The sequence below is a fragment of the Bos indicus genome, chromosome 19, assembly GCF_029378745.1.
Source record: "Bos indicus isolate NIAB-ARS_2022 breed Sahiwal x Tharparkar chromosome 19, NIAB-ARS_B.indTharparkar_mat_pri_1.0, whole genome shotgun sequence".
Taxonomy (NCBI): Eukaryota; Metazoa; Chordata; class Mammalia; order Artiodactyla; family Bovidae; genus Bos; species Bos indicus.
Genome location: NC_091778.1, coordinates 3748837 through 3755834, shown reverse-complemented (window position 1 = coordinate 3755834; position 6998 = coordinate 3748837). Strand labels below are relative to the sequence as shown.

The window sequence follows — 6998 nt, the reverse complement described above, 5'->3', positions numbered from 1 at the left end:
CAAACTCTGGAAAATTTTTAAAGAGATGGGGATACCAGGGCATCTGACCTGCCTATTGAGAAATTTATATGCAGGTCAGGAAGAAACAGAACTGGACATGGAACAACAGACTGGTTCCAAATAGGGAAAGGAGTAGGCCAAGGCTGTATATTGTCATCCTGCTTATTTTACTGATATGCAGAGTGAAAGTGAAAGAAAGTAAAGTTGCTCAGTCGTGTCCGACTCTTTGCGACCCCATGGACTGTAGCCTACCAGGCGCCTCCCTCCATGGGATTCTCCAGGCAAGAGTACTGGAGTGGGTTGCCATTTTCCTTCTCCAGGGGATCTTCCCAACCCAGAGATCGAACCTGGGTCTCCTGCATTCCAGGCAGACACTTTAACCTCTGAGCCACCAGGGACTCCAGAGTACATATGCAGAGTATCTCATGAGAAAAGCTGAGCTGGAAGAAGCACAAGCTGGAATCAAGATTGCCAGGAGAAATATCAATAACCTCAGATATGCAGATGACACCACCCTTACGGCAGAAAGTGAAGAAGAACTAAAGCCTCTTGATGAAAGTGAAAGAAGAGAATGAAAAAGTTGGCTTAAAGCTCAACATTCAGAAAACTAAGATCATGGCATCTGGTCCCATCACTTCATGGCAAATAAATGGGGAAACAGTGGAAACAGTGACAGACTTTATTTTGGGGGGCTCCCACATCATTGCAGATGGTGAGATTAATGCAGCTATGACATTTCATGCAGCCATGAAATTAAAAAACGCTTACTCCTTGGAAGGAAAGTTGTGAACAACCTAGACAGCATATTAAAAAACAGAGACATTTCTTTGTCAACAAAGGTCTGTCTAGTCAAGGCTTTGGTTTTCCCAGTAGTCATGTATGGATGTGAGAATTGGACTGTGAAGAAAGCTGAGAGCCAAAGAATTGATGCTTTTGAACTGTGGTGTTGGAGAAGACTCTTGAGAGTCCCTTGGACTTCAAGGAGATCCAACCAGTCCATCCTAAAGGAAATCAGTCCTGAGTATTTTTTGAAAGGAGTGATGCTGAAGTTGAAACTTCAATACTTTAGCCACCTGATGTTAAGAAATGACTCATTCGAAAATACCTTGATGCTGGGAAAGATTGAAGGTGGGAGGAGAAGGGGACAACAGAGGATGAGATGGCTGGATGGCATCACTTACTCAATGGACATGAGTTTGAGTAAACTCTGGGAGTTGGTTATGGACAGGGAGGCATGGTGTGCTGCAGTCCATGGGGTCACAAACAGTCAGACATGACTGAGCAACTGAACTGAACTGATATACCCTGATAATTAATAAGATCTAAGTAGAAATTGATTGAATAAGGTTAAATTATAGGTCTATCGATTTATGCCTTTGTATTATACGTGTTAGCACGAATGCACAAATCCTTCTTCCAAATAGACAACATATAGATAATGATTTTCTATATAAATGTATAGGAGCGTATCCTTACCATCCTATGTGTTTGAATAAAATTAGAATCACTACTCTTGGTGCAACCTGAGGTTCCCATCAATATTTGCTTCAATGTTCTGAAAGTCTTTCTTATTGTCTCTCAAGAGTTTATGTATCTTTTGTTCTTTTCCTCCATCCACTCCAGTTGACATTCACTAGTAGTAAAGAATCCTGGTTGCCTTTTCCTACTGTAGTAACAATGATATCCCTCAAGATGTCCCTGTACACGCAAACTGTAAAGGCAGTATTTCTTGGAGGGAAAGGTACATTGTCTTGGACTTTGGTGGAGATGTTTTTATTGCTACAATGTTAGGAAGTAAATTTGCATAAGTGAGCGGGTGCCAAAAATGTTAGATATTCTGCAATGCAAAGAACAAACATAATAATGAGCAACTGTCTTGTATACTGTATGCATTGTAAGTGTTCTGATAGACATTTATGCATATGAAATATCTAGTATAATTATCAGAATTTAGAACCTAAGTCTGTGTTAAAGAGGAATCCAAACTTTTACATTCACAGTGATCCTATGCATAAGTTTAAAATTCAGAATATTTTATTATGTAATCTAGTAAAATCTATAAAAAAGATTTTATTATTTTATTTAAATACCTGAGTATTTACATATTTAAATGTGTATCAATGAATTATAAATTGCATTTTTACTGATTTTGTGTATTACAATTAAGTTATATTGATTTGCAAAGGTGGAATTTATTCAAGGAAGTAAAACATAATTTCTCTAAATATTTGCAGTAGAAAGGAAATGTCGGTTATATATAGTTGTGAATCCTTGCCCTAGAGAGATATCACAAAATAATTAGTGTTTTGAAGCAGTACTATGTTCTAGAGTTAATGGAAAAGAATTGTCTGTGCTTCTTTTTGTGGCAAAGAAATGGTTTTATTCAGAACTCTTCCTTTGGCTGTGACTTGCATCCTCTTTCTTGTGGTTCAAATGGGACCATGTCTTCAATATGTGGGAGGTTGGGAGGAGATAAATTTCTGAGGTTTTTGCTAAATTTTCATACAATATTTTTGGCCTAAAAAATGACTTAGATTTATCTTTAAGTGGAAGATAGATATTCTCTTTAAAATGATCTGACTTTGCTATGGAGTGGTCAGCTATATTTAAATCTCAGTTTGGCTCAAGATGTGGAAGGAACTCCCCTGGTCAGTGCTCCCAATGCAGGGGACCTGAATGTGATCTGTGGTTGGGGAACAGGTATCCAGTCACATCACTTCATCAAAATAGATGGGGATAAAATGGAAAAAGTATCAAACTTTATTTTTTCAGCTCCAAAATCACCATGGGCAGTGACTGTAGTCATGAAATTAAAAGACAGTTGCTCATTGAAAGAAAAGCTATGACAAACATAGAATGCATTAAAAAGCAGAGAGATCACTTCACTGACAAATGTCCATCTAGTCAAAACTATGTTGTTTTTTTTTTCCAGTAGTTATGTATATATGGATGTGAGAATTGGAACATAAAGAAGGCTGAGAGCCAAAGAATTGATGCTTTGGAACTGGTGCTGGAGAAGATCCTTGAGAGTCCCTTGGACTGCAAGGAGATCAAAGCAGTCAGTCCTAAAGGAAATCAACCCTGAATATTCATTGGAAGGACTGATGCTGAAGCTGAAGCTCCAATACTTTAGCCACCTAATGCAAAGTGTTGATGCATTGGAAAAGACCTTGAGGCTGGGAAAGATTGAGGGCAGGAGGAGAAGGGGGCGACAGAGGATAATATGGTTGGATGGCATCACTGACTCAGAGGACATGAGTTTGAGCAAACTCTGGGAAGTAATGAAGGACAGGGAAGCCTGGCATGCTGCAGTCCATGAGGTTGCAAAGAGTTGGACATGACTGAGCAACTGAGCAACAACCATGTGTACAATTCACACTTGATGATTTAAATCTCTGATTTTCTACCTGATCAGAAAAGTAGCTAGAAGTTACCTATTCAATTTTTAGGAAATTTAAAACCTTTAGGGGAAATTAAAAAAAAAATCTTTAGGGGAAAATGAATATATATATATATATTCAAATGAATGTATGAATATATATAAATATATACATATATACATGCACACACATACATACATATTTTATAGAACTAAGATGGGTTTAAAAGCCTCTTGAGTTTCATTTATTGGTTGCTTCCTAATTTTTATTGTTCAAAAAAAACAAAAAACAAAAAACAATCTATTGACCAGTGATAAAAGGGCTTCCCTGGTGGCTCAGATGGTGAAGAATCTGCCTCCAATGTAGGTGACCCAGGTTCAACTCCTGGGTCAGGGAGATCTCCTGGAGATGGAAATGGCAACCCACTTTGGTATTCTTTCCTGGCTAGAGACTGTTGGCCTACTGTCCATGGGGTTGCAAAGAGTCAGTTATGACTGAGCGACAGACAAACACACAGTGATTAAAAAGTGGCAATGTGATTAGTCTTTGGTGTTAATGAATATATACATAACCCCCCAAACAAAATCCTCTGAGGAATTTTTTCCCCTAGAAATTATGAGGCAGATAAGTACTTTTGTATTTCAGAGATAGAAATGATAGGGGTATACTAAAGGAGACCTTGGTTGGTAATATAAGAAAGTAAATTGTGAACAGATATTGTGTCAATGTATGAGAGTAGTGTGAGGGTAACAGTCAGGAAGGCTAGGGGTCTCCAAACAGAGGAAATAGGCTGCAAGCATTAGACAATTTTTTTTTACCTCTCTTAAGAGGCAGGAGGAAGCAAACTACAAGGGTCAGATTTTTTTCCCTTCTCTGTACAAAATTAAAAAAAGGTTTCTCTTAAAATTCTGTGTTGCCATGATGACTCCTGCTGCTGCTGCTGCTGCTAAGTCACTTCAGTCATGTCCGACTCTTTGCGACCCCATAGACAGCAGCCCACCAGGCTCCCCTGCCCCATGGGATTCTCCAGGCAAGAAACTGGAGTGGGTTGCCATTTCCTTCTCCAATGCATGAAAGTGAAAAGTGAAAGTGAGGTCTCTCAGTCATGTCCGACTCTTCGTGACCCCACGGAGTGCTGCCTACCAGGCTCCTCCGTCCATGGGATTTTCCAAGCAAGAGTACCGGAGTGGGTGCCATTGCCTTCCCTGTGATGAAACCTGATTCCACCTGAGCTTAGCTTTTCTCAAACCTTGAGTTAACCAATACATTTTTCTTGTGGAAATGTTTTTATTAAGCTATGTTAATGAACTATGTACTTACCGTATACTTGGTCTTTCTTCAAGTCAGTTCTGCTTAAGACTCAGATCCCACAAGGGCTCAACAAACCAGTATGTTTTACTCATACATTGTTCTCCTAATCTATGTTAATGAAACTATATATTTGCTTGGAAATCTGCCTTTCTTCAAGATTCATGTCAATAGTTTTATAACCCAGGATGACTCACCTTATGCCAAAGTTATCTCAAAATGTATGTTGTGGGTGAGGGGCCTGGTGCCACTCTGAGTTTTGAGACATTTGTTTTCTCTAATTAGCAGCCTGATAGTAGCTATATAACATCTAGCTCAATACTAACAGGGCGAGGCGGGGGGGGGGGGGGGGGGGGGCACTTTCTGCCCCCTTCTGATGTCTATGTCAGAAGCTTTCTCTATCTCTTTTATACTTTAATAAAACTTTATTACACAAAAGCTCTGAGCAATCAAGCCTTGTCACTGGCACCGGATTGAATTCCTCTCCTCTGGAGGCCAAGAATCCTGGCATGTTTCATGGCTCAGCAACAACCTTTAGTAGCAGGAAGGAAAAATCCATCAGGACATTTCTTCTAGGATTTTTTAACTTAAATGAGATGCCTTTGTTCTGTTAGAATGCTGCTTAGTGAACCTCAATAATGCATTTCATTTTTAAAACCCTGTCACCAAATGAATGACTGTGCAAATAGACTAAGAGTTTCAAATGAGTCCCCAAATGGTCAATGGATTTTCAAGTTCTTAAAGATTTTCAAGTTCATCTATCTATCTATCTATCTATAGATAGATAGCTAAAGGCTTCCAAGGTTGCTCAGTGGTAAAGAATCTGCCTGCCAATGCAGGAGATGCAGGAGACATGGGTTCGATCCCTGGGTCAGGAAGTTACCTTGGAGTAGGAAATGGCAACCTACCCCAGTATTCTTGCCTGGAAAATTCAATGGACAGAGGAACCTAGTGGGCTACAGTCCATTGCAAGGATGGGTTTTCAAAGAGGCAGACATAGCCGAATGAGCACAGCATGGCAACAGCATATGTATTGATGTTGCCAAGGCATGGAACATTCCCATCACCACAAGGATCCCTTATATCACTTTGTTATAGCCAAATCTACTATCCTTTCACCTTCCCCTCCTCCTTAGCTCCTGGAAACAGCAAGTATGTTCCCATTTCTATAATATTGTTTTTATACCTAATAATTCTTCAGAGAATCACTGAGAGAGAGAGAGAGAAATGGGGCAATATATTCGTTAAGCCTGCACTATCCACTGGTACCACCTCCATGAATTAAACCAACTACAGATCAAAAATATTTGGAGAAATAATTTTAGAAATCTTCTAAAAGCAAAACATGAATTGGCTGCATGCTGGCAACAGTTTGCATAATACTTACATTTGTATTTATAACAATTTATAAGCATTTATATTGTATAAAGTACTATAAGTAATTTATAGATGATTTAAAGTATAAGGAGGATGTGCTTAGGTTATATGCAAACACTGTAATTTTATATAAGGGACTTGAGTCTATGGAGTTTGGTATTCAAGGGGGAAGCAAGGGACAAATATGTATTAGAATATGTATTTAAAATCTTGGTGCTATAAAAGGAAATTCAGAAACAGATGAATAGCAAGGAGGAGAACACTGTGGTGGATATTCAGAGGAACAGGATGGAGCAGAGGGAACCAAGGGGAGAGAGTTCTCAGAGTTTGAGAGGATTTTTCTAATTTGGAAATCTTTTTAAATAGTTGTGATTTAGTTTCTCTGATGGAAACAATGCATTATTAATTTGGAGGGCTCAAAATACTGATCAAAATATGTTTTACTATTTTTGTTATCTTTCCCTATAGCATTTTTGTTCCACTTGAGTGTGCAAATAGATTACTTTAGGAGTCTTAACTTATCCCCAAGTGAACACATTTTCAAGTTCTTGACAGTGCAATAGAAATTTACAGGAGTAGGACATCTAAGTCTTAAAGAAGTCAGAGTTCTGAGTGGCAGCTGCCTATTGACAGTGCCATCTGCAGCAGTGCTGAGGTAGAAGTGAGTCACTTTGGATTCTCATTCTGACACCATGTGATGTCAAAGGATAACAAGTATCAAGACAATAGAAAACAAAGAGTTTTACTTGGGATCTTAAGAATTGCAATTCTGTAGACACAGGTTTCGGTAGAAACAAAAGTACTCCAAGAAACAGGAAGTTTGTAACAACAGGGGTTTGTAACAACAACATCAACAACAACAACAAAAAATCATGAGATTGTTAAAGTTGCCAATGAGAGCTGTAATTGACTTTGATGCAAGGCAGGACATGC

General features: G+C 38.8%; 1 non-coding gene across 1 annotated transcript; it reads right to left on the bottom strand.

The window, feature by feature from the left end:
- Positions 1–326: 326 nt before the first annotated feature.
- Positions 327–398, bottom strand: TRNAS-GGA (transfer RNA serine (anticodon GGA)). Its single transcript has one exon. It is a non-coding gene; the product is annotated as a tRNA-Ser (tRNA).
- Between the last annotated feature and the right edge of the window lie 6600 nt (positions 399–6998).